Genomic DNA, 25,929 nt, shown 5'->3' with positions numbered 1-25,929 from the left:
AGGCATTGCCTCACCTGGGAAGCGCAAGGGGGAAGGGAATCCCTTTTCCTAGCCAGGGGAACTGAGACACACAACACCTGGAAAATCGGGTAACTCCCACCCCAATACTGCGCTTAAAGCAAACAGGCACACCAGGAGATCATATCCCTCACCTGGCCGAGAGGGTCCCACACCCACGGAGCCTCCCTCATTGCTAGCACAGCAGTCTGTGATCTACCGGCAAGGCAGCAGCGAGGCTGGGGGAGGGGCGCCCGCCATTGCTGAGGCTTAAGTAGGTAAACAAAGCTGCTGGGAAGCTCGAACTGGGTGGAGCTCACAGCAGCTCAAGGAAACCTGCCTGTCTCTGTAGACTCCACCTCTGGGGACAGGGCAATAACAAACGCAGCCTAAACCTCTGCAGATGCAAACGACTCTGTCTGACAGCTTTGAAGAGAGCAGTGGATCTCCCAACACGGAGGTTGAGATCTGAGAAGGGACAGACTCCCTGCTCAAGTGGGTCCCTGACCTCTGAGTAGCCTAACTGGGAGACATCCCCCACTAGGGGCAGTCTGACACCCCACACCTCACAGGGTGGAGTACACCCCTGAGAGGAAGCTTCCAAAGCAAGAATCAGACAGGTACACTCCCTGTTCAGAAATATTCTATCTTCTGCAGCCTCTGCTGCTGATACCCAGGCAAACAGGGTCTGGAGTGGACCTCAAGCAATCTCCAACAGACCTACAGCTGAGGGTCCTGACTGTTAGAAGGAAAACTATCAAACAGGAAGGACACCTACACCAAAACCCCATCCGTACATCACCATCATCAAAGACCAGAGGCAGATAAAACCACAAAGATGGGGAAAAAGCAGGGCAGAAAAGCTGGAAAGTCAAAAAATAAGAGCGCATCTCCCCCGGCAAAGGAGCGCAGCTCATCGCCAGCAATGGATCAAATCTGGACGGAGAATGACTTTGACGAGATGAGAGAAGAAGGCTTCAGTCCATCAAATTTCTCAGAGCTAAAGGAGGAATTACGTACCCAGCGCAAAGAAACTAAAAATCTTGAAAAAAAAGTGGGAGAATAGATGGCTAGAGTAATTAATGCAGAGAAGGTCCTAAACGAAATGAAAGAGATGAAAGCCATGACACGAGAAATACGTGACAAATGCACAAGCTTCAGTAACCGACTCGATCAACTGGAAGAAAGAGTATCTGCGATTGAGGATCAAATGAATGAAATGAAGCGAGAAGAGAAACCAAAAGAAAAAAGAAGAAAAAGAAATGAACAAAGCCTGCAAGAAGTATGGGATTATGTAAAAAGACCAAATCTACGTCTGATTGGGGTGCCTGAAAGTGAGGGGGAAAATGGAACCAAGTTGGAAAACACTCTTCAGGATATCATCCAGAAGAACTTCCCCAACCTAGTAGGGCAGGCCAACATTCAAATCCAGGAAATACAGAGAACGCCACAAAGATACTCCTCGAGAAGAGCAACTCCAAGACACATAATTGCCAGATTCACCAAAGTTGAAATGAAGGAAAAAATCTTAAGGGCAGCCAGAGAGAAAGGTCGGGTTACCCACAAAGGGAACCCCATCAGACTAACAGCAGATCTCTCGGCAGAAACTCTACAAGCCAGAAGAGAGTGGGGGCCAATATTCAACATTCTTAAAGAAAAGAATTTTAAACCCAGAATTTCATATCCAACCAAACTAAGTTTCATAAGTGAAGGAGAAATAAAATCCTTTACAGATAGGCAAATGCTTAGAGATTTTGTCACCACTAGGCCTGCCTTACAAGAGACCCTGAAGGAAGCACTCAACATGGAAAGGAACAACCGGTACCAGCCATTGCAAAAACATGCCAAAATGTAAAGACCATCGAGGCTAGGAAGAAACTGCATCAACTAACGAGCAAAATAACTAGTTAATATCATAATGGCAGGATCAAGTTCACACATAACAATCTTAACCTTAAATGTAAATGGACTAAATGCTCCAATTAAAAGACACAGACTGGCAAACTGGATCAAGAGTCAAGACCCATCAGTCTGCATTACTCAGGAGACCCATCTCACACGCAGAGACATACATAGGCTCAAAATAAAGGGATGGAGGAAGATTTACCAAGCAAATGGAGAACAAAAAAAAGCGGGGGTTGCAATACTCGTCTCTGATAAAACAGACTTTAAACCATCAAAGATCAAAAGAGACAAACAAGGCCATTACATAATGGTAAAGGGATCAATTCAACAGGAAGAGCTAACTATCCTAAATATATATGCACCCAATACAGGAGCACCCAGATTCATAAAGCAAGTCCTTAGAGACTTACAAAGAGACTTAGACTCCCATACAATAATAATGGGAGACTTCAACACTCCACTGTCAACATTAGACAGATCAACGAGACAGAAAGTTAACAAGGATATCCAGGAATTGAACTCATCTCTGCAGCAAGCAGACCTAATAGACATCTATAGAACTCTCCACCCCAAATCAACAGAATATACATTCTTCTCAGCACCACATCGTACTTACTCCAAAATCGACCACATAATTGGAAGTAAAGCACTCCTCAGCAAATGTACAAGAACAGAAATTATAACAAACGGTCTCTCAGACCACAGTGCAATCAAACTAGAACTCAGGACTAAGAAACTCAATCAAAACCGCTCAACTACATGGAAACTGAACAACCTGCTCCTGAATGACTACTGGGTACATAACGAAATGAAGGCAGAAATAAAGATGTTCCTTGAAACCAATGAGAACAAAGATACTACATACCAGAATCTCTGGGACACATTTAAAGCAGTGTGTAGAGGGAAATTTATAGCACTAAATGCCCACAAGAGAAAGCAGGAAAGATCTAAAAATGACACTCTAACATCGCAATTAAAAGAACTAGAGAAGCAAGAGCAAACACATTTGAAAGCTAGCAGAAGGCAAGAAATAACTAAGATCAGAGCAGAACTGAAGGAGATAGAGACACAAAAAACTCTCCAAAAAAATCAATGAATCCAGGAGTTGGTTTTTTGAAAAGATCAACAAAATTGACAGACCACTAGCAAGAGTAATAAAGAGGAAAAGAGAGAAGAATCAAATCGACACAATTAAAAATGATAAAGGGGATATCACCACTGACCCCACAGAAATACAAACTACCATCAGAGAATACTATAAACACCTCTACGCAAATAAACTGGAAAATCTAGAAGAAATGGATAATTTCCTGGACACTTACACTCTTCCAAGACTAAACCAGGAAGAAGTTGAATCCCTGAATAGACCAATAGCAGGCTCTGAAATTGAGGCAATAATTAATAGCCTACCAACGAAAAAAAGTCCAGGACCAGATGGATTCACAGCTGAATTCTACCAGAGGTACAAGGAGGAGTTGGTACCATTCCTTCTGAAACTATTGCAATCAATAGAAAAAGAGGGAATCCTCCCTAACTCATTTTATGAGGCCAACATCATCCTGATACCAAAGCCTGGCAGAGACACAACAAAAAAAGAGAATTTTAGACCAATATCCCTGATGAACATCGATGCAAAAATCCTCAATAAAATACTGGCAAACCGGATTCAGCAACACATCAAAAAGCTTATCCACCATGATCAAGTGGGCTTCATCCCTGGGATGCAAGGCTGGTTCAACATTCGCAAATCAATAAACATAATCCAGCATATAAACAGAACCAAAGACAAGAACCACATGATTATCTCAATTGATGCAGAAAAGGCTTTTGACAAAATTCAACAGCCCTTCATGCTAAAAACGCTCAATAAATTCGGTATTGATGGAACGTACCTCAAAATAATAAGAGCTATTTATGACAAACCCACAGCCAATATCATACTGAATGGGCAAAAACTGGAAAAATTCCCTTTGAAAACTGGCACAAGACGGGGATGCCCTCTCTCACCACTCCTATTCAACATAGTGTTGGAAGTTCTGGCTAGGGCAATTAGGCAAGAGAAAGAAATCAAGGGTATTCAGTTAGGAAAAGAAGAAGTCAAATTTTCCCTGTTTGCAGATGACATGATTGTATATTTAGAAAACCCCATTGTCTCAGCCCAAAATCTCCTTAAGCTGATAAGCAACTTCAGCAAAGTCTCAGGATACAAAATTAATGTGCAAAAATCACAAGCATTCTTATACACCAGTAACAGACAAACAGAGAGCCAAATCAGGAATGAACTTCCATTCACAATTGCTTCAAAGAGAATAAAATACCTAGGAATCCAACTTACAAGGGATGTAAAGGACCTCTTCAAGGAGAACTACAAACCACCGCTCAGTGAAATAAAAGAGGACACAAACAAATGGAAGTACATACCATGCTCATGGATAGGAAGAATCAATATCGTGAAAATGGCCATACTGCCCAAGGTAATTTATAGATTCAGTGCCATCCCCATCAAGCTACCAATGAGTTTCTTCACAGAATTGGAAAAAACTGCTTTAAAGTTCATATGGAACCAAAAAAGAGCCCGCATCTCCAAGACAATCCTAAGTCAAAAGAACAAAGCTGGAGGCATCACACTACCTGACTTCAAACTATACTACAAGGCTACAGTAACCAAAACAGCATGGTACTGGTACCAAAACAGAGATATAGACCAATGGAACAGAACAGAGTCCTCAGAAATAATACCACACATCTACAGCCATCTGATCTTTGACAAACCTGAGAGAAACAAGAAATGGGGAAAGGATTCCCCATTTAATAAATGGTGCTGGGAAAATTGGCTAGCCATAAGTAGAAAGCTGAAACTGGATCCTTTCCTTACTCCTTATACGAAAATTAATTCAAGATGGATTAGAGACTTAAATGTTAGACCTAATACCATAAAAATCCTAGAGGAAAACCTAGGTAGTACCATTCAGGACATAGGCATGGGCAAAGACTTCATGTCTAAAACACCAAAAGCAACGGCAGCAAAAGCCAAAATTGACAAATGGGATCTCATTAAACTAAAGAGCTTCTGCACAGCAAAAGAAACTACCATCAGAGTGAACAGGCAACCTACAGAATGGGAGAAAGTTTTTGCAATCTACTCATCTGACAAAGGGCTAATATCCAGAACCTACAAAGAACTCAAACAAATTTACAAGAAAAAAACAAACTACCCCATCAAAAAGTGGGCAAAGGATATGAACAGACATTTCTCAAAAGAAGACATTCATACAGCCAACAGACACATGAAAAAATGCTCATCATCACTGGCCATCAGAGAAATGCAAATCAAAACCACAATGAGATACCATCTCACACCAGTTAGAATGGCAATCATTAAAAAGTCAGGAAACAACAGGTGCTGGAGAGGATGTGGAGAAATAGGAACACTTTTACACTGTTGGTGGGATTGTAAACTAGTTCAACCATTATGGAAAACAGTATGGCGATTCCTCAAGGATCTAGAACTACATGTACCATATGACCCAGCCATCCCATTACTGGGTATATACCCAAAGAATATAAATTATGCTGCTATAAAGACACATGCACACGTATGTTTATTGCAGCACTATTCACAATAGCAAAGACTTGGAATCAACCCAAATGTCCATCAGTGACAGATTGGATTAAGAAAATGTGGCACATATACACCATGGAATACTATGCAGCCATCAAAAAGGATGAGTTTGTGTCCTTTGTAGGGACATGGATGCAGCTGGAAACCATCATTCTTAGCAAACTATCACAAGAACAGAAAACCAAACACCGCATGTTCTCACTCATAGGTGGGAACTGAACAATGAGATCACTTGGACTCAGAAAGGGGAACATCACACACCGGGGCCTATCATGGGGAGGGGGGAGGAGGGAGGCATTGCATTGGGAGTTATACCTGATGTAAGTGACGAGTTGATGGGTGCAGCACACCAACATGGCACAAGTATACATATGTAACAAACCTGCACGTTATGCACATGTACCCTACAACTTAAAGTATAATAATAATAAATAAATTTAAAAAAAAAAAGAAAAGAAAAAAAAAATTCCTAAGTATATCTTTGGACTAGCCAAAATTATTCATCCCTGATATTTAAAATATTAAATATAAATTATTCATATGCTAATATAGTATTTTTATAAAATATGTAATTTCATGTCGATTTGTGTTTAAGATAAATGTTTTAAACAGAAATATGTGAAAACACTTCATGCATGTAACTCACAGAAAATCAATTCTGTTTAATGGTTCTCTGTTTGGTTAAAGTTACAATTTATACTTAATTCTACGGGTGTTGCCAAATTTGCATGTATACTTCTTCTTCTTCTTTTTATTTTTTATTTTGAGGTGGAGTCTCTATCTGTTGCCCAGGCTGGAGTGTAGTAGTGCGAACTTGGCTCACTGCAACCTCTGCCTCCTGGGTACAAGCAATTCTCCTTCCTCAGCCTCCCAAGTAGCTGGGATTACAGGCACCTGCCCCCACACCTGGATAATTTTTGTATTTTTAGTAGAGACGGGATTTTACCATGTTGGCCAGGTTGATCTCAAACTCCTGACCTCAGGTGATCCACCTGCCTCAGCCTCCCAAAGTGCTGGGATTACAGGCGTGAGCCACGGCGCCGAGCCAGGTGTCTACTTCTTAAAAAGACTATCAGTTGTACAACATGTTCCAATTAATTTTGAATTGAGAGATTTGAAAGAAGCTTACAACAAAGTTTAGTAACCATTTCAAAAAATAATTTTGATTTCAAAGATAACATGACAAATATATTTGAAAAAATGTATTAAAGAGAACATACCTTTGACGTAGAAGCTATTTCTCATCACTGTGCATCTGGAGAAAAATTATCAGCCATACTGTTGGACAATGTCATACCATGAACACGATTAACACTGGGCTTTATGCCACCGGGCATGATATTGTACTTCCCCTATTCATTAATTTATCCATATGCATAGATTACTTTTTTCACTTTTTCCTTTTTTTTCAAACTTCTGATATACTGTCTGAATTCTCACTTTTTCAAACAACATCTGGATTTCTACTTTATTGAGAAAACTGAAGTGATAAAGTTAGTAAAGTGATAAAGTTAGATGTACTCTATTATTTAGTACAATACTGCAGGTAGTAGTGAAAATGGGCATCATTGTCTTGTATGTAAACTCAGGTGAAATAATTTAGTCCTTCACCATTAAGTGTGTTATTATTCTTAGGGTTTTCATAGATGCCCTTTACTAGTATGAGGATGATTCTCACCATTCGTACTACATGGACAATTTTAATCATTAATAATTGTTAAATATTTTTAAGGGCTTTCAAATGCTTTCCCTTCATTTACTGAAACAATAACATGGTCCCTCATCTATCCTGTCAATACTGCAAATTGTATTGGTTTATTTTTAAATATTAATTCAACCATTTCACACTGGAAAAGTCCCTTTTGGTCATAACATATACTTTTATATATTATTGAATGTATTTGCTATTACTATAAGGATTGTGTTGTCTATATTCATGAGAGACATTTGTTTAGAGTTCTTACTTTTTGCAGTGTCTTTACTACATTTTTTAATGGTTATGCTAGCTTTATAATACAAATTACACAATTATGTCACTTTGTTTCCTAAAATGTTTTGTATAAACTGAAGCTAGCCTTTTTTTCATATTTGGTAGAATTTGCAAAATCATTTGAAGCTTTTTTGGGGGGAGTATATTGATAATGAATTAACATTTTTTATTAGATATAGACTATCTTCTATTTCTTCCTGTGTTGATTTTGATAAGTTGCGTTTTTAGTGAAATTTAGCCGTTTTATTTAAGTAGTTGAAGTTTTGGCTATTAATTTATCTCATTAAACAATTTACTGTGTTGTGATCAAAATATTGTTTGCATTATTCATAATTCATGGAATTCACTCGTGTTTTCTTTGTGTTCTCATATATTGTCAATTTCTGTGAAACATGTTTAGCTGACATAATATTATATTATTTAATATTGGGTTTTAAATGCTGGCATAACTTTAAGATCTGTGATCTTCTTTTAACCCTGTTTAGATGTTTTTCATTAATATTTTCTTGCCTTTTTCTCCTTATTTTCTTGGACTGATAGTGTCATGGTAATGTCTTCTCTACAAGTAGATATCATTCTACTTCTCTTTGCTTCTCATATATACAGGTTTTGGCTGTTAAGAGTAACGGCCAAAATCACAGTTACTTTTGCACCAATCTAATAATTTTGGTTTATAAAGTTGAATTAATTTTTGCTATATTGTATACATAGTCCTTTTACCTGTTTTCTGTGAATATGATTTTTTTTTTTTTTTTGAGACGGAGTCTCGCTCTGCCCTTCAGGCTGGAGTGCAGTGGCCGGATCTCAGCTCACTGCAAGCTCCGCCTCCCAGGTTGACGCCATTCTCCTGCCTCAGCCTCCCGAGTAGCTGGGACTACAGGCGCCCGCCACCACGCCCGGCTAGTTTTTTGTATTTTTTAGTAATATTTAAAGTTCTTTATTGCCATCATTAATATTTTGGGCCTGAATTTTGCTTTTTTTTTTTTTTTTTTTTTTTTTGAGTGCAGTGATGCGATCTTAGCTGACTGCAACCTCCACCTCCCAGGCTCAAGTGATTCTCCTGCCTCAGCCTCCCGAATAGCTGGGATTACAGGCACCTACCACCACACCCAGCACATGCCAACACACCATACAAATAAGTTTTGTATTTTTAGTAGAGACAGGGGTTCACTGCATTGGCCAGGGTAGTCTCAAACTCCTAACCTCAAATGATCCACCTGACCTGCCTGGGCCTCCCAAAGTGCTGGGATTAGAGGCATGAGCCACCGCACCAGGCTGAATTCTGCGTTCCTTAGAATAAGAATAGAAAAGCATTCTTACTTGTATTATTTATCTTTGATGGCATATATTTTTCATCCCTTTAATTTCAGTATTTCAGAGTTACTTTGCTTCAGGGGAATTTGTTAGAACTGGAGTAAACATCACTCATCTTTGCAAAGAGACTGGTGGCATTTTGTCCCTGCCTCAGAGATCTATAGAATTTTGAACTTGAGAGAGATGATTTTGGGTATCTGGTAGAAGAAAGTTCTAAATGATGAAACATGGAAGAGGAAGCAGAGGATAAAAAATTTGGAAAATTAACAGCCTGACTATTTGATAGAAAAGAAAAACCCATTTTCTGAGGAGAAATTCAAACCAGCTGCAGAAATTGGCATAAGCAATAAGGAGCCAAATGTTAATAGCCAAGACCATGGGGAAAATGTCTCGAGAGCACATCAGAAGTGTTCACAGCAACCACTCCCATCACAAGCCAGGAGGCCTAGGAGAAAAAAAATGGTTTTGGCACAGGGCCTTGCCACTTTGTGCAGTCTTGGGATCTGATGCCTGTGTCCCAGCCATGGCGAAATGATGCCAAGGTACAGATCAGGCCGTGACTTCAGAGGGTGCAATTCCTAAACCTTGGCAACTTTCATATGGTGTTGTCTGTGGGTGCACCGAAGTCAAGAATTGAGGTTTGCGAACCTCTGTCTAGATTTCAGAGGATGTATGGAAATGCCTGGATGTCCAGGCAGAAGTGTGCTGCAGGAGCGAGCCCTCTTGGAGAACCTCTGCTGGGCAGTGTGGAAGGGAAACTTGGGGTTGGAGCCCCAACACCAAGTCCCTACTGAAGCACTGTCTAGTGGAGGTGTGAGAAGAGAGCCACTGTCCTCCAGACCCCTGAATGGTAGATCCACCAACAGCCTGTGTTGTGCACCTGGAAAGGCCACAGATAACTTAATGCCAGCCCATGAAGGCAACCACGAGGGGGGATGTACCCTGCAAAGCCACAGGGGAGGAGTTGCTCAAGGCTCTGGGGTCCTACCTCTTGCATCAGCATGCCCTGGATGTGAGACATGGAGTCAAAGGAAATCATTTCAAAGCCTTAAGATTTGACTACCTCACTGGATTTTTTGACTTGCATGGGACCTGTAACCCCTTTGTTTTGGCCAGTTTCTCCCATTTAAAACCTGTGTATTTACCCAATGCCTGTACCCCCATTGTATCTAGGAAGTAACTAACTTGCTTTTGATTTTACAGGCTCATAGGTGGAAGGGACTTGCCTTGTTTCAGATGAGACTTTTGACTTGCACTTTTGGGTAAATGCTAGAATAACTTAAGACTTTGGGGGACTCTTGGGAAGGCAAAATTATTGAAATGTGAGGACATGAGATTTGGGAGGGGCCACAGGCAGAATGATATGGTTTGTCTGTGTTCCCATCCAAATCTCATTGTGAATTGTAGTTCCCATACTCCCCATGTATCATGAGAGGTACCTGGCAAAAGGTAATTTAATCATGGAGCCAGTTACCTCCATGCTGCTGTTCTTGGGATAATGAGTAAGTTCTAATGAGATCTGGTGGTTTTATAAGGGGCTTATTCCTTTGCTCAACTCTCATTGTCTCTCCTGGCACTCTGTGAAGAGGTGCCTTCTGCCATGTTTGTAAGTTTACCCCATCCTCCTCAGTCATGTGTGTCAATTAAACCTCTTTCCTTTATAAAACACCCAGCCTTGGGTATGTCTTTATTAGCAGCATGAAAACAAACTAATACAACTATAAGTTTCTGGAAGTAATTTGATCATCCTTTGACTTTATGTAATTCTTATTAAATGTTTCAGGTCAACTTCATGGAGCACACTTGGGGAAACATTATTCTAAGCCAATAAGAAGCTGAAGAATTATTATAACTCTTTTTTCAAGGGATAAGAAATAACAATATTTTGTCAGGAGAATAATATTAGCACCAGGTTTGAGTAAACATCATTGTGAGTGAGTTTGGCATACATGGGATCTGAATTGACTAGCAATATTTTCCTTCTTTCATGAAGAATCATAGACCCAGAATTAGGAGAAGCTAGTCTCTCTCAACTAAAGACCACTTTTTTTTAGAAGGACATTTTCTTAAATAAACTAGGCATAACATTTTCAATGATGAAATTTATCAGGAATATTATAAGTTCTGAATCTCTCCAATGAATCAGTTACCAAAGCAACTTCATTAAATAGCTTGATTATAGAGTACAAAGATTTGAAATATTTTATTGCTTTTCTTCTATCAGAATTTTACAGCCAAAATAAAAGGTAGCATTGTGAAATCTGAAAATCTTTCTTCTAGATAAAACAAAAAACTTTTTATAAATTTTTTTAATTTTTTGTTTTAGACAGAGTCTTGCTCTGGCAAGGCTAGAGTGCGGTGGTGCAATCTTGGCTCACTGCAACCTTCACCTCCCGGGTTCATCATCTCACTGGGTTCAAGTGATTCTCCTGTCTCAAGCTCTGGAGTAGTTGGGAATACAGTCACGTGCCACCACACCCAACTAATTTTATTTTTAGTAGAAACCAGGTTTTGCCATGTCGGCCAGGCTGGTCTCAAACTCCTAAACTCAAGTGATCCTCCTGCTTCGACCTCCCACAGTGCTTGGATTATAGGCATGAGCCACTGCACCCGGCCTAAAAGTCGTAATTTTAAAAAATATATCAAAGAGATTATCAAAAGAAAAGTTAGATTTGGTCAATCAGCCCTCGTTCTCCGCTGCTCTACAGATTTCAGAGTCTTAATTTGGACTCCAAAATGCTTTAGTAAAAAAGTTTTAATTTGCAACTTATGTGTTAGTGAATTGTTTATAGAAGCACCACTTACCAAAGTTGTCTTACAGGTGAGTTATAAATGACTTTCTGCAACGACAGTAAAATATAGCCATACATATCTATATATATAAATTTATTCCTATTTAAATAAGAATGAGGTTTGGAAACAAATTATACTTGCTCAATTGGTTTCATAAAAAGCAATAGTCATATTTATATAACAGAGGAGACTTAATAATTGTCCACAGAAATCAAATATTTGAGAAATGGAGCAATATAGAGAAAGTCATGTACCATTGCATCACATATCTTGAATAATTTAAAAACTTCAGTTTAAACTCCTGTTTGAGAACTCCTGTTTAAAAACTTATACAGCAATTCTTAAACTATTATTCATCTATTTAAATAGTAGCTATAGCTGAACTTAATTATAAATTATGGGCCTAAATAATTAAGAGAACTTGAATATAAGTAACCCTAATTTTAGGTTTGTGAATCAGTAATATATATCAATAACATTAATGATTATAACAAAAATTTGAAATCCTGAATTTCTAAATTAATCTTCAGTGGTTCTTTTACTGTATAGACACACTTAATTAGAATTAGACAATTTTTCTAGAAATTTTTCATTAACATATTTTCTTCCATTGTTGCTATCATTCCAAATGATTTACCTTACTTATTTATGTCTTCTTTTGAAGTTCAGAAAGCTGTCTGTGATTTCATCTTAATATGCATATTTTGTTAGGAGTAATCAACTTCCTTCATAGTCTATGATTTTATACTACTCTGAAAATAAAATTCTCTAAATTCTTAAAACACAACACAAAATGTGTTTTAATGTAACATTATAGTGATTTGTTCTGGGCAAAAATACAAACTGAATCAATTTCTGTGGTTGCTATTGTCAGGGTAATACCCTAACTTCCCATTATGTTCAATCCTATAATGGTGGTAACAAATTTTTTTAGCTCTGCTTTGTATCATGCTGTGAATTTCAATAGAAATACTGGTTCCAAATTTTCTTAATGGATTTTTTGCCTACAGTATGTGCATTTAGTTATGAGTGGATAATTCCATGTGCCAGCTTTCAAAAAATGTTAAAATATTGTAGATTGTTGTTATTATTTCAGTAAAGAATTGTTCTTGAAGATAGAATCAGGAATGCAGTGGAAGAAAACAGTAGGAAAAATAAATCGAATAAAATGTATCGGACTGTGCAAAGTAAGGTCTATTCTCATGAAAGGAAAATATATACCTTTCAGTGGTGATTTTTCTATGTTGTTAAAATGTAAGTTGCTGTTATCCATGTGTGATTTATCATGAAATGCATTTCTTATGCATTCCCTTTCCTTTGGGCCCTTTTGTTAACTTTTGTTATTTTTCTATATTGTCAACAATGGGAAAATCATTTGCTTTAAATGAAAAGTTTACAACAGCATTGCTAATTTATTTTTCCAGATATGCAAACTTTTGGATCTGTAGCAAAAGATGTTACTGCAAATAATCTATTTATAATCTATTTAAATTTATTTGAAAATTATATTGCAAATAGGTTGTTGCAACATTTAAAAAACACCTTTTATACCCCCCCAAAAAGCATTTATGAAGCACTTTGGAAAGGTTTTTTTTATTACCTATTGATGTCCAAGCACTTTTGACCTCCGGATCATAAAGATTTAAAATAGGAGAGAACTTTGGCCTGTGTAAATAATACTGAAATAAATGTCAAACTGGAGTCAGACATTTAATCCCTTTCATTTGCTTTGAGTTTCTTAGTCTAATTAATTATCAAACAAAGGAGTCATTGTATACTTAGGTTTTTGATCTTGAAAAAATATATTTTAAAATACCATTTTTAAACATTGATTAAAGGCAGCACAGCATTACAATTTCTGAGCAGAGGGAAACAAAGTAGGTTCACCTTTGCTTCTTAGAGGCACATTCTGTACCATGTCACTGGGAATGGGAACCCCAACAGAACATAGTTGTCTGGCTAAACTGAGAAGACAGAGGTAGGACTGGGTCAACTGGAACTTCAGGGTAGATTACCATAAAGGAAGTGTCACAGTGTTCATAAAGATGCTGTCAACTGATTTCCAGTGATCCTTAAGTAACTAGACATTCAGCAAAGTAAAAAGTCGATGGTCTTATCAATGAAACTACTAAGAAGAGTGCATTAGCAGATATCATCATAAGTGTTAATGAAACAGATTCATTTTCAGAAAAGGATTTAAACAAATAAAGAACAACTATTAGGCTAAAAATAGCACAGACTTTAGAAACACAAAAAGTAAGAACTGGTATCTCTAATATATTGGATAGTTATGCATTTATCAGTCTCTCAAAAATATAAAAATTTTAAGATGTACTTATATAACATAGATTGATGAAATTACAGTTATATTCACATTTGAAGTACAAGGAAATGTAATGGGAGAAAGATTAAACATATTTATTCAAAATTAGTTTTGGTTAAATAGTGAAATATTAGGAAGATAGTTCAACTAAAAGAGCAAGAATTTATGAAAGACAATCAGATGACTATCGATCCAAGCTGTCCATGAGATATAAGATTGAAAGAAAAAAATAATTGGTTCTGATTGGTGAGATCATAAACAAGGATATTTTTACACAACTGTAGCCATTCTTACATCACATTTCAAGGAAGATCAAATTTGTCTTTAATACCAAAAGATAATTCTTGCCAAAATATAATAATTTCATGATCAAAACAGAAATAAGTTTCCTACTGAGTGGTTCACGCATGTAATTATTTATGTTATGAATTGCAATGTGTTATTTTAGATAAAGAATAAGATTTAGTAAGTTAGTACTATAAAATATTTGGCATTCCTATAGTGAAATAAAATACCCTCTATATGGCCTTTCGTGATTGTGTGTGTCTGTGTGTGTGTGTGTGTGTATGGAGAAAGATGTTTCACAAAAGTTATCTTTCAGAATTGATTTTCACATATATAAAATTTACTGGTAATAGTGATGACAAAATGTACTTTAATATTTTCCCTTTGTACTTCTGCTGATTGAAAACATATAACAATTTTATTATGTTATGAGACAGAAGGAAAACTAACAAACAGAAAGGACATCCACACCAAAACCCTATCTGTACATCACCATCATCAAAGACCAAAGGTAGATAAAAACCACAAAGACGGGGAAAAAAACAGAGCAGATGAGCTAAAAATTCTAAAAATCAGAGCTCCTCTCCCCCTCCAAAAGAATGCAGCTCCTCGCCAGCAACGGAACAAAGCTGGATGGAGAATGACTTTGACGAGTTGAGAGAAGAAGGCTTCAGATGATCAAACTTCTCTGAGCTAAAGGAGAAAGTTCGAACCCATCACAAAGAACCTAAGAATGTTGAAGAAAGACTAGACGAATGGCTAACTAGAATAACCAGTGTAGAGACCATGGCAGAGAACTACGTGACAAATGCACAAGCTTCAGTAGCCGATTCGGTCAACTGGAAGAAAGGGTATCAGTGATTGAAGATCAAATGAATGAAATGAAGTGAGAAGAGAAGTTTAGAGAAAAAAGAGTAAAAAGAAACGAACAAAGCTTCCAAGAAATATGGGACGATGTGAAAAGACCAAATCTACGTCTGATTGGCATACCTGAAAGTGACGGGGAGAATGGAACCAAGTTGGAAAACACTCCGCAGGATATTATCCAGGAGAACTTCCCCAACCTAGCAAGGCAGGCCAACAATTAAATTCAGGAAATACAGAGAACGCCACAAAGATACTTCTCAAGAAGAGCAACTCCAAGACACATAATTGTCAGATTCACCAAAGTTGAAATGAAGCAAAGTGCTTAAAATACTAAGAAACAAGTGGAGAATAAAGAAAATACTCAAAACAAAAGCTAGTGTTTGGAAGACCATTTAAGTTTATTACTTTTCTTTGAAAGTCAAAAATAACCAATTTCAGCAAATAATAATAATAATATTACTACAGTTCCTACAGGTTATCAAAGGACAATAAGGGAATGTGACAATCATATATCAATAAATTCAGCAACTTAGATTAAATTGATACATAAATTGAAGAAATTTGAATAGTTATATATTTATTAAATAAAGTATATTTATAAATTATAGTTAATAAATGTATAAATTTACTTTCCCACAAAGAAATTTTAGGGCCAGATGGCTCACTGTTGAATTATTTCATTGAAAAATTAACAAAATCCTTCAGAACATATAAAAAAATAGAATAGTGAGAACTTATTGTGAAGACAGAATACCATGATTCAGAAAACTGACGACATTGAAAAAAAAAAAAAAGAAAAATTACTGTGAACCTAGAAGCAAACATTAAAAGTAATTTTTTTAAAGATAATAGACTATGAATAAGTGGGATTCATCCAATGAATGCAGTTGATTTAACATTTGAGAATCAAGGAAACTCACCATACAAATAAAACAAAGACAGAAAATTAGGAAATCATCTCAATAGTTGCAGAAAAAGCATTTGACAGAATGCAGCATCAATTAATGACAAATGTTTTCAGCAGACTAGGAATAGGTTGCAGAAATTTCTTCAAACTAAAAAGAGTATCTGCAAAAAAAAGTCAAATATCCTATAAAATGGTGAATAGATGAACACTTTATCTTTACCAGCAAGAAGAAAGCAAAAATGTCAGTTCTACTACCTCTATTGAATGTGTTAGATCAGATGATAGCCATTGAAATGAGACAATAAAACAAACTCTTTGGTAAACACAGTTGATGAATCTGCAAAAATAAATAAAATACTGGAACAAATAAGTGAATACAGAAAGCAGGTTACAGATCAGCATATAAAAATAAATTGTATTTCTGTGGAAAAAAGCAAGTGGAAAATGAAATATTAAAAAATAGCCTTTATGAAAGCAAAAACATAAAAAGGATTTTTAACTGTGAGAGATCTACAATGAAAAATATAAAACACTGTTGAAAGTAATTAAATAAATGGAAATATATATCAATTTTTTTGATAATAAGTCTCAATATTATTAAGATGTCATTTCTTCCAAAAATGATCACTGGATTCAAGGCAACTCCAATCAAAATAGAAATCCCAGGAAGAGTATTTTTAGATATTCACAAGTTGATTTAAATTTAAAAGTAAACTTTTAAATTTATTTTTATGTGCATACATGCATATGTGTAATGTGTATGTGCAGGTATGTGTGCATGTGTATATGTGTATGTCAATGTGTGCATATGTGTGTTTGTGTGGGACCTGTGCATGTGTGTGTGCATATGTGTAAGCATGTATGTGTATGTGTATAAGTTGAGTAACCTAGTATGTATGTGTATGTGAATATGTTAAGAACTTACTTTACCTGAGAAAATCGCTGTATTTCATTATCTCTAGACCGTCTTTATAAAAGGTAAACAGGACAATGTGATCTTAATAAAAATATGTAGACCAATGATAAAGATACAAAGCTCACATTTGTACTTACAGACTTATAGTTTATCCATTTTCAAAGAAGATGCCAAGATACTTCAATGGGAGATAACATAATCTTTTCAAGAAATTGTATAGTAATGAGTCAAATCTATATTTTGAAAAATGAACTTCAACCCTATATCATGCCACATGTAAAAACCAAACTGAAAACCAATATTATCAAACCTCCAGTACAATGATTAAAATCAAAGAGACCGAGAAAGCCACATGTTGATGAGGTTGCAAAGCAAAATGGAAATCTTGTACATTGATGGTGGAATTGGCATATTTTACAAACATTTTGAAAAACAGTTTTGTAATATTTTATAATGTGCACACTTTCATCATATGACCCAGAAAATCATGCATTAGGTATTTACTCCAAAATAACAAAACCCTGTAGTCACACACAGAGACTTGTATGCGAATATTCATAGAAACTTTATTTGTAAGAATCAAAACCTAAAAATAATTTAATTTTTAATCTCTAGAAATATAGATACCCCTCCCTCCGACACACACACACAAATGCACACAATGGAATGCTGTTCAGCAATTAAATAGAATGACCAACTGATAAATTCAACCAACCTGCCAGGTGAAACAATATGCATCCTTCACTATTCCATTAATATGAACGCAGTCATACTAACATGTAATATGGAAAGCAAATCATTGTTTTCCAATAGATAGAACAAAGGGAGATAACTGACTTAATGTCATTCATTTTGTAGAAAGATTAACATGTTCTATGTCACTTTTTCCATTGTTCCACAACAGTTTACACTAGCCACAACATTCAAAATTGGATAATTTTATTGTTTGTAAGTTATACTTTGCTAAAGTGATGTAAAATAATTGATCATAAGCCTAAACATAAAAATTCGATTTTATATAATATATACAATAAAATATTTGATAATCATCCTGGTCTTGCAAAAAGAAAGTTTTCTTAAATATCAGAAAAAGCGACAAACATGCCATGCACTTTAGGTAAAAAGAAAAAGCAATTGTTAAATTGAATCTCATGAAAAATAAATATTTTTGGTTTTGAAAAAACTCACTTAAGAAAATAAAAATATAAATTATCAGCTGAAAGAAAATGGTTGATATGCGTGTATCTTTCAAGAAATAATACACCTTAGATAAAAATCTTATTTAAAAATAGAGAAATAATGACACAGACTTTCCACAAAAGGTAATATACTAAAAGCTAAAAAAGTTAAATTGCTTAATAATTTTAGTTATTTAAATAAATGGAAACTAAATTATAATTGGGTGCCGTTACATGCCCTCTAGAGTGGCTTACATAGAAAAGATTGGCAATATCAAATGTTGATGAGAAGATCAAACTCAAAAATAATGCTAGCAGTTTAAAATGATAAAGCAGTTTTGAGAAACCATTAGCAGTCTCTTATTAATTTAAACATGTAACTTCCATATGACCTAGATATTTAACTCCTAGGTATTTACCATGGAGAACTGAAGACCTATGTCGGTATACAAAGACTTTTACTTAAATAGTCTGGTAACTTATAACCACCATTCTGAAAGCAAACTACATATTCTTTTTTATTACGGGTGTTTTGTATATAATTATGTTTTTAACAATAGATTGTGAGTAGATGTGTTATCTGTTTCATACTACTGTGGTTAAGGAGCCACTCACTGTGCATTGTCCACCATTTCTCTATTCTTTCACTCCTTCTTGAAAGCTTCAAATTACAACTTCAAGACAGGATAAGACTGAATTCCTCCATCACCTTATATAGAGCTGCATTGAATTGTGGTGTGGGTAAGAAGTGCATTCATTTTAATTAAGCCTTTGAAATTTTTTTTTTTTTTTTTTTTTTAAGACGGAATCTAGCTGTTTCACCAGGCTAGAGTACAGTGGTGAGATCTTGGCTCACTGCAACCTCTGCCTCCTGGGTTCAAGTGATTTTCCTGCCTCAGCATCCTGAGCAGCTGGGAGTACAGGCGCGGCCACCAGAAATTTTTGTGTTTTTAGTAGAGATGGGGTTTCACCATGTTGGCCAGGATGTTCTCTGTATCTTGACCTCATGATCCACCTGCCTCAGCCTTACAAAGTGCTGGGATTACAGGCATAAGCCACTGCGCCAGGCCTTGAGATGGAATTTTTATCTGTTAGAGCATCTAGTGTTACCTTAACCGACATTGATAATTGTTTTCGTTTGTAATTCAGCTGACATTTATAAACACCACAAATCCGGGAAATGTTGCCTAATGCAGAACAAATTTCCCAGATTAATTATTTGCCAAAAGTATACCATGTATACTTTGCTATCCGAAGACATACATTTTATTCCTAAATTAAGTATTGTTAATTATTATTCTTAGTCTGCTTTATTTCTTACAAATTCTCAGGTAGTAGAAAGCGCTTATTTTCCCCATTATCCAATCTATGATTTTCACAATTAGACATCAGGCAACATGTGACAACTATTACTGAACAAAAAGAAAGAAATCAAGTAAGCCATATGATTGCTCCAACTTACTGATTTGGGAGAGTAAAGGTGGGAAAACCCAAGTGGAGCCTGGAAAACTCACAAAGTTAACAGATGGATTTGAGAGTTTATAAAGGATAAATTGGCTAGAATTTGTAGAGTATTGGGAGAAGAGATCTTCATAGAGAGATCCAGGAATCTCCAGATGGTCTCTCTTGAGTCTTTATCTGAGTATTTATCAATACAAGTGTATAAGAAAACTACCCAAGTCTCAAGAAAAAAGAATCCCACAAGAGCTTAGGGAACAATTCTTATCAGACAAAAAGCCAAAACATATTATCTGAGATGAAAAGGGAAATTCCATACTGATAAAAGGGTCAATTTTTATGATTACATAACAATTCTAAATGTTTATACACCTGAGGGTGACCCGCTGAAACTATTGCTACGGGATAAAAGATGAAATGCTCCTGATTATTGTAAACACAAAATTGCATGCAGGATTGTGTAAAGACAATGCCAGGTTGGACTGCCAGAAGGAGCCAACAGCGCGTGATGTGCTTCCCCCCGCAGAGGGCCTATGAATGGACGTGCAGTCAGGGAGGTTTCATATCACCAAGATTCCTGTCCCAGAAAAGCAGATGTTCATAGCTCTGGGAATGGAATGCCACCCTTGAGGAGAGCCTATAAAAGGACACATGAGGGGCACCTGTCCATATGGATAAGATAGGGCTATAAATGCCCTCATCTTGCCACGGCTCTTCTAGGCCTCTTTCGGGTTAAGGCATACTCCCTTCTGAGAATTTCTAGCCTAACCAATTGTCTAGTTTCACGACCTGTTTCTATGGATTCTTTGTAACTAAGTTTTGCTGCAACTGTTACTGCTGATTAATATCTTGCTAATCATAGGTTATGGAAAGACTGTGTTTCTGTTTCAAGGCTCTGTTAGAAATTACTGATGCACACACTATACTGTAAATTCTTATATCTGTATACTATACTTCTGCATACAGATGTTATGTTAAAGAATTACTTCATCCCCATGTGACCATCTCACCTCATAATCAAATGACCCTAAATCTCTCACTAACCTACCCCTGCCCTCACTAAACTTAATGATAAATGCTGGTATATCCAGTGCATTGTTGGCATCACGGGACCAGAAGGCGGCCACCCCCGGGACCCAGCTTTCACTATCTTGTGTGTGTCTATTATTTTTCGACCTGCCGATCCACCTGGGAACAAAGAGAGAGCCCCATTGCATTGCAGGCTGCTGGCCAGATCCCAATATATACACCGAATTAAAGAGATTCACAATACATGAACAAAAGTGGATACTGCTAGGAGAAATTGAGAAATCCACAAGTTTAGTCGGAAGTTTCAATACTCCTTTCTATCACCGAGCACATTGATTTTTTAAAAGCATTTAATGGCCTAAGGAAATGAATATCACCTGTTAGTAAAATTACACATGTCAACATAATATCTATAAGACCTAATAATGGGCCAGGTGAGGTGGTTCATACATGTAATTCTAGCACTTTGAGAGGCCGAGGAAGGTAGATCACTGGAATCCTGGAGTTTGAAAGCAGCCTGGGCAACACAAGGCACCAAGTATATATAAAAATATAAAAAGTATCTGGGTGTGGTGATGAACATCTGTAGTCCCAGCTACTCAGGAGTCTGATGTGGGAGGGCCACTTGAGCCCGAGAGGTCAAGAATACAGTGAACCTTGATTACACTCCCATACTCCAGCCACAGCGATGGATCAAGACGCTGTCTCAAAAAACAAACAAACAAAATCAAACAAAGAAACACCAAAAATCTATGAAAGATATTATAAAATTCATCTATATTTGTATTTTTTTCTTTGAAATTTGGTAGATGTATATTAAAATATAGATTTATAATTGTAATCCATTCTTAGCACATCCACCAAATGCATTCCAAATTATTAGTCTTCATACTTAACCAATTGAAAAATAAGCACCAAGCCACATCAAGCTAATATAGCCCTTTTATTATTGAAAAAAATAATAAAATAAAGGTGCTAAGGTGGGAGTAGATCTTGGTGAGGAAGCCAAGTTCGTCTGCTAACAGAGCTGCCTAGAATAGCATGCCAGGCTAGGGCAGATGCCCATCTACAGGAGTACAGACCGATTTATTCCTGGGAGAACAGAGCCAAATGTGCGTTTTCTGTGAATAGGCAGAATTTAAGAAGCATATGGACAGAGCCAGACAAGGTATGCTTGTCCTCCTCTTCCCAAATTTACAAACCAAATAAGCCACAGAACCTTTCCTAAGATAGATTTAAGAAAAGGTGCAGACAGAGGCCAAAAGCGTACTAATAGGCTTCGTCAGTGTGAAAGAAAACAACAGGTCCGAAGTACTGCCTGTTTAAATAGAATTTTCAAAAATGTCTACATTAAAATATCACTCAAAATTTAGGTACTTGTTTATTATTAAAATATTTTTAAAATACAATAATATTAATGAATTCAGCTGAATAATAATCAGATTGCTATATTTAAAGTGTGTTTACACTAGAAAGTATTCTCAAATATTTTCTGAACATATATAATTCAAATAATGTGTTAGAAACATCATTTAAGAGATACAGGTGTTAATCACAGATGTTTTGTTTTTCTATAACATATTCTAAAGAAGGCACACACATTAAGTCAGAGAAATGTATTTCAAATAAATACCTACTGGGAGTTTTTCTTAACAGTCTTTCTGTAAATAGAACATGCTCTGGAAAATAATAGCTTTAGTATACTAATCAGTAAATTGTCTATGGCATTCTGACAAGATTTTGTCTGGAATGTAATGTGCATAATACTCCAGAAAGATCCCCCAGACACACAGGAAATATAGCAAATCAAATTCTCTTTTAACTAAATGTGTTGGCAAATGCTGGAACATCAATAAGTAACCTCTCTTGAAACCTGAGGTGACTCTTCAGAAAATGAAAGGGAGACAAGAGGGAGACCTTTGTCAAGATAAAAGCATCTTAGCATGAACATATTATGAAAAATTGAACTGAAGACAAAACACGGATTTAGAAGATTAACATTGCTTCCACAAGAATTGCCTTTTTTACATACTATCAGTTATCAACATTTGGCCTCTCATTAGCTTCTCTGCTTTTCACAATGGAGCTGTGGCTGTTCTTTGAAACACTCAACCCGCCAAAATATCCAATGCTTTATGTTTTCCCTGTGTTTCATCAGGGAAATTTTCAAGCATGATATTTAACTATGTCAAGGGTCAAACTAAGCTGACAAAAACTGATGTCTGTTTTGTATAAAATAATTGGAATAGAAAAAGATAGAGATGGAAATGAACCAAGTGTTCAAAACCGATAAGACTAAATGGGAGCCACAATAAAAATCATGGAGAACAAATAAGGTAAATGAGCTCTTTTTAATATGTGAGTCATAAAAAAGATTGCCTTAGAATTACTTAAGGGTAAAGTTGAGCAGGTTATAGCATGTCAAACCTGATATACAGGAAACTTAATCATGGACTTCATTATTTAAATGGGAAAAATATAGAATCTTACAATTAACTGTTCTTTTTGTCATAAGATTATAGTGTGTGTATGTGTATGTACACATACATTCATCTTAGCACAGCCAAATTCTCTCCTACAGTATCCTTGGATAATTACATTTTATGAATCCTTGATATTACTTGGCAGAACAGAAATTCTTAATATTTCCTGATAATTTTAATAAATACTAGATTTTTATATTCACTGCCATACTAAAGATTTTGTTAATATAATTCCTTTCAAAATATCTCTAAAAATCTGTTTAGAAAGTGAAATATGGTCTCCTTTAAATATATTAATGTGTAAACTTTATTTCCCTCAAGAGATCAATTGCAATTAGATAACATTGTCTTACCCAGTGTCACCCTTGACAGCACAGTGTAGGCTGAGAAACAAGTGTTCAGTTATTAACTTAACCTTTGCAGGTAACTTTAGGCATAATGTTATATTTTGGAGCCAGATAAAAAGTGGCTGATTTAACATCTATTTGATTTGATTGCTTACAATTCAGGCATTATGAGATCTTGGAAAACAGCATTAATTTACATGGTAATAAGGGTCACCTACCAAAGCTTTGATTATAGCTTGAAGTAGCCATCTCCATGCTGCAGTTAGGTTCTGGGCAGAGGAGACACAAATAGATCCAGAATGCATATATTCTCAGACCTCTAGAGATGTACAATAAATATAACTTTCACTGACTTGAACATAAAATCAGTTTTCCAATTTGGCCTTTATACTCTGCTTAATGATTGGCACAAAATGTTCTATATCAAACATTAATAATATTTAATACTTGTTATAGACTGAATTGTGTCTCCCCCTCCTCAAATTTTTATGTTGAACCCTTAACCCTCATTTTGACTGCATTTGGTGATAGGGTCTTTGAATAAGTGATTAAGGTTAAATGAGGTCAGAAGGGTTAGAACATAATCCAATATGGTCAGTATCCTTATAAAGGAGAAGAGGTGCCAGGGATGTGAACACACACAGAAAACGCCATGTGAGGACATGAAAAGAAGAAGGTGATATCCCTTTATCATTTTTTATTGTATCTATTTGATTCTTCTGTCTTTTCTTCTTTATTAGTCTGGCTAGCTGTCTATTTTGTTAATCTTTTCAAAAAAACAGCTCCTAGATTCATTGATTTTTTGAAGGGTTTTTCATTATTTCTATCTCCTTCATTTCTGCTGTGATCTTAGTTATTTTTTGTCTTCTGCTGGCTTTTGAATTTGTTTGCTCTTGCTTCTCTAGTTCTTTTAATTGTGATGTTAGGGTGTCGATTTTAGATCTTTCCTGCTTTCTCCTGTGGAAATTTAGTGCTATAAATTTCCCTCTAAACACTGCCTTAGCTATATCCCAGAGATTCTGGTATGTTGTGTCTTTGTTCTCATTGGTTTCTAAGAACTTATTTATTTCTGCCTTAATTTCGTTATTTACCCAGTAGTCATTCAGAGGCAGATTGTTCAGTTTCCAGGTAGTTGTGCAGTTTTGAGTGATTTTCTTAATCCTGAGTTCTAGTATGATTGCACTGTGGTCTGAGAGACTGCTTGTTATAATTTCCATTTTTTTGCATTTGCCGAGGAGTGTTTTACTTTCAATTATGTCGTCAATTATATATAGAATAAGTGTGATGTGGTGCTGAGAAGAATATATGTTCTGTTGATTTAGGGTGGAGAGTTCTGTAGATGACTATCAGGTCTGCTTGGTCGAGAGCTGAGTTCAAGCTATGAAGATCCTTGTTAATTTTCTGTCTGATTGATCTAATATTGACAGTGGGGTGTTAAAGTCTCCCACTATTATTGTGTGGGAGCCTAAGTCTATTTGTAGGTCTCTAAGAACTTGCTTTATAAATCTGAGTGCTCCTGTATTGGACGCATATATATTTATGACAGTAGGCTCATCTCGTTGCATTGATCCCTTTACCATCATGTAACACCCTTCTTTGTCTTTTTTGATCTTTGCTGGTTTAAAGTCTGTTTTATTAGAAACTGTGATTGCAACCCCTCCTTTTTTTTTTTCTTTTCATTTGCTTGACCAATATTTCTCCATCCCTTTATTTTGAGCTGATGTGTGTCTTTGCACATGAGATGGGTCTTCTGAACACAGCACACCGATGGGAGTTGACTCTTTATCCAACTTTCAAGTCTATGTCTTTTAATTGGGGCATTTAGACTGTTTATATTTAAGGTTATTATTGTTATATATGAATGTGATCCTGTCATTATGATGCTAGTCGGTTATTTTGCATTAGTTGATGCAGTTTCTTCACAGTGTTGATGGTCTTTAAAATTTGGTGTGTTTTTGCCAAATTTGGCAAGTAGCTAGTACCAGTTTTTCTTTCCATATTTAGTGCTTCTTTCAGAATCAGAAAAAATACTATTTTAAATTTCATATGGAACCAAAAAGGAGCCCGTGTAGCCAAGACAATCCTAAGCAATAAGAACAAAGCTGGAGGCGTCACACTACCTGACTTCAAACAATTCTACAAGGCTACAGTAACCAAAAAAGCAAGGTACTGGTACCAAAACAAATATATAGGCCAATGGAAGAGAACAGAGGACTCAGAAATAACACCATACATCTACAACCATCTGATTTTTGACAAACCTGACAAAAACAAGCAATGGGGGAAAAGATTTCCTATTTAATAAATGGTGTTGGGAAAACTGGCTAGCCATATGCAGAAAACTGAAACTGGACCCCTTCCTTATACAAAAATTAACTTTAGATGGATTAAAACCTTAAACGTAAGACCTAAAACTATAAAAACCCCAGAAGAAAACCTAGTCAGTACCATTTAAGACACAGGCATGGGCAAAGACTTCACAACTAACCCACCAAAAGCAATGGCAACAAAAGCC

The 25,929-nt window shown here is 36.1% G+C and overlaps 1 long non-coding RNA gene across 2 annotated transcripts in view; it reads right to left on the bottom strand.

The window, feature by feature from the left end:
* The window catches only part of LOC135966585 (uncharacterized), a 275,133-nt gene that overhangs the window by 151,881 nt on the left and 97,323 nt on the right, over positions 1 to 25,929 (bottom strand). The window contains exons 5-6 of one of the 2 annotated variants that reach the window (XR_012420974.1): positions 23,633 to 23,683; positions 18,874 to 21,285 (exon numbers count right to left, since the gene is read on the bottom strand). The exons of the other annotated variant lie outside the window; for it this stretch is intronic. This is a non-coding gene — a long non-coding RNA (uncharacterized lncRNA). Of the gene's footprint in view, positions 1 to 18,873; positions 21,286 to 23,632; positions 23,684 to 25,929 lie in introns of those variants that run through there. 2 annotated transcript variants of the gene reach the window in all.

Source organism: Macaca fascicularis, chromosome 12 (genome assembly GCF_037993035.2).
Source record: "Macaca fascicularis isolate 582-1 chromosome 12, T2T-MFA8v1.1".
Taxonomy (NCBI): domain Eukaryota; kingdom Metazoa; phylum Chordata; class Mammalia; order Primates; family Cercopithecidae; genus Macaca; species Macaca fascicularis.
This window is presented reverse-complemented; position numbering and strand designations above follow the sequence as displayed.